This window comes from Octodon degus, unplaced genomic scaffold, assembly GCF_000260255.1.
Source record: "Octodon degus isolate 3935 unplaced genomic scaffold, OctDeg1.0 scaffold00072, whole genome shotgun sequence".
In the NCBI taxonomy this organism is placed as follows: Eukaryota; Metazoa; Chordata; class Mammalia; order Rodentia; family Octodontidae; genus Octodon; species Octodon degus.
In genome coordinates this window covers 3,403,822-3,406,798 of record NW_004524648.1, presented here as the reverse complement: position 1 = coordinate 3,406,798, position 2,977 = coordinate 3,403,822, and the positions used below count along the sequence as shown (strand labels likewise).

General features: G+C 44.2%; 1 pseudogene; it reads right to left on the bottom strand.

Moving 5' to 3' along the window:
- Window positions 1-349: 349 nt before the first annotated feature.
- LOC101587590 lies at window positions 350-1,681 on the bottom strand (annotated as a pseudogene).
- Window positions 1,682-2,977: the final 1,296 nt, after the last annotated feature.

Sequence of the window (2,977 nt, the reverse complement as noted above, 5' to 3'; positions counted from 1 at the left end):
TGTTAGCATATAGTAAAATTTATTTCATTAAAGTAATATTTTATTTTCAGTTTTCCTTTGGAAAGGAAATACTGTAATCTTTTTAGTGCTTAAGACCTGTATCTTCTTTTTTTAAAAAAAAAAAACAAGTATAGTTTTATTTTCTCTGCGCTCTTGCAAAACACTTAGGGTTAACATAAAAAAGAAAAAGAAAAATCTCCTGTGCAGAATTGTACATTAAAAAGAGGAGGTGGGGGAGCCTGAAAAGCATTTTTGCCTGAGCCACAAGAAGCCACAGTAACTCTGATTGGTCCAAGGAATCAAAGACAAGATACTGGGGGAACATAAGAAAAAGAAATAAAATGAGAATCTACTGAGGGAGAAGGCCCTGAAGTGGGCCACAAGGAGGAACTGGAGGCCAGGGAGTAGGTCAGAGGCAGGGGCCCCTGCTGGTAGCCATAAGGAGGTGGTCATGGAGGCCCAGTGTACCCATGAGAAGGCAGCAATGGAGGAGGCCCACGCATTCTGCATGGTGGCAAAGGACCTGAGTGACCCATGGGAGATCCAAATGGAGGCCCTCGAGGGGCCAAGCCCATGGGAGGAGGTCTAGGGTGAAGCATTTCAGGTGGTGACCTGGGCAGTAGCTGTCCCCTCCCTAGCCTGGAGGTCCAGCATGAGGATGTCCTAAGCCATGGGGGCTATGGTGGGCCAGCTGCATCTGAGACATCCCTGGATGGGGCATCCCAGCGGGTGGGAAGGTGTGAGGATGTGAATGTCCATGACCAGGATGTCCAGCCCCTGGGGCTCTTGCTGATGAGGGACCTTGTCCTCCAGCCCCAGGAGGTACAGGTGGTGGGGTCATGGCTGGCAGTATTCCAGGTAGAAGTGCTCCAGGAGACTCTGATTAGACCAGCCAGAGTCACTGTGGCTTCTTGTGGCTGGTGGTGGGAAGGAGCCAGGAGGCTGCATGCCTGGTGCAAGAAGCCCAGATCTCAATGATAATACTACAAAATTGAGGTCAGAGAGTGGATGTGGTATGTTGGCAAACAGCTGATGAGGCAAAAGCTTGAGAGAGTGGGTTTGGGGCTGCCAGAAGGCGTCTGGCAGCTAAGCCATGACGCTCACCCTTGGAGTCTTTCTCAAAGGCATAAGACACAGTGATAGGACGATTACAGAGATACTGCCATTTCATGGCCTCATTTACTGCATCCAAAACATCAAATGAAGCAAAGTTAATAAAAGCATAACCTTTGGTGTTGCCTGTGTCAGTGTCCCTCATAATCTTGGGTGTTTGTAAAATGACCCCAAAGGCACTGAAAGTACCATAAAGCAGCTTCTCATCAATCTTGGGGTCCCAGTGAAAGTTGGGATCTCATCAATCTCAGATTCCCAATGAAAATGTTGACCCCTACATCTAGGTTTTTGTTATGAGCTGATGCTTTGTTCACCCTTACTGACTGCCCATAGAGTTTGATCATGTTCATAATCTTAATGGCATAGTCAGCGTCTTCCTCATTCAAGAATTCAACAAAGGCACAGCCTTGGTGCTGACCAGTGACTCTGTCTTTTGGCATATGGGTGTTGACTACTGGCTCAGCCTGAACAAAGGGTTTCCACAGCAGTGGTTCACTAACCTTCTCATCAAGGACCCTCATATACACAGTAGCATCTTGATTTGCTCAGATATTGGCCCCGCAGCCATGGCAAAGGAGCTCCTGTCCTCTCCAAGTGGTAAGTGTCTTCTTATTTTGTTTGATTTTTGCGGGTCTGGAACTTGCACTTTCCAGGCAGGCACTTAAGCTGCTGAACTACATCCCCAACCCTATAAGTGTCTTTTTAATTTGATCTTTTTTTTTTTCCTTCACTCCTGTAGGTCCAGAGCCTTGTACTTGGCCAGGCATAAAAACTGTGATTAATCAAGACCTATTAGATGAATTAACACATGGAAAGAAGACCTTCCAGAGCAAAATGAAGCACTGGGAAAGGAATAAAAATCAGGAATGGAAGCAGGATTAAGAAGTGTTAGAAAACTTGACTGGAACATCTGGCATGGAGCCCCCAGAGATTTGCTATAATTTCTACCAGTTCTGTCTTACCATTGGTTGCACCAGCTCATCCTATTTTATCTGACTTAATTCCTTGCTTTTTCCTTCCTTAGAGTGTTTCCTTTCCCTATGAAGCAAATAACAGTAATTGTTTCTGGAGGGTGGTGATCATTTTGCAAATCCACATCTTTGGTTGTTGTCCCTGACCCCCAAAGACTCTTAGGGCTATTGGCCTTTGCATGGAATTTCAGTATTTTCATAGCTGCTTTCTCTATGGCTATAATTCCCCTTGCATCATTTTCCTTCAGACTTATAAGAGAGAGATGTGGCTATAGGCTGTTCCTATAAATACACCCATCTCTTTACCTTCTGGTGCTTTGTAGATCTTTTTTAGTGGTCTTCCTGTTTTCAGCCTCCCAAGCACTATAAATCTTGATAGAGTCCAGCTGACTTAATGTAAATATACTTTGTTTATGCCAGTTCCATCTCAGCAAGTATTTCCATCAAAATTTGAGACTGAAATTGCTGGTTTCCAGAACATCACTAGTGACTGTACATTTTTCTGGTTTGGGAGCGTGAGTTGTGTTTTGGGTCTTTTATGCAAGTGTCCACAGTCCTGACTTCTTGTAACTTTATTGGAGGGTGTCTTTAGAGCTGGGCATACTTTACTACATCTGGGCAAGAGACTGTTGGTTTCATTTGAATTTGTTGTGAGAATCTAAAGCCAGCCTTGGGCAATTCTGTAAAATAGGTATAATGTATAACACTAATAAAAAGAACTCCTACAAAAGCTTTAAGAAGCAAGGCATAGTAAATTTTCTCCTAAAAAAGGGTGCTGAATTTTTGCTGCACATGTGTAAAAATTCAGGAAAGAAGCTGAATTTAAGAATTTAGGAGCTGGGGGGCTGACCAGATAGCTCAGCAGACTAATGTGCTTGCTTAGGCAGGTGCAG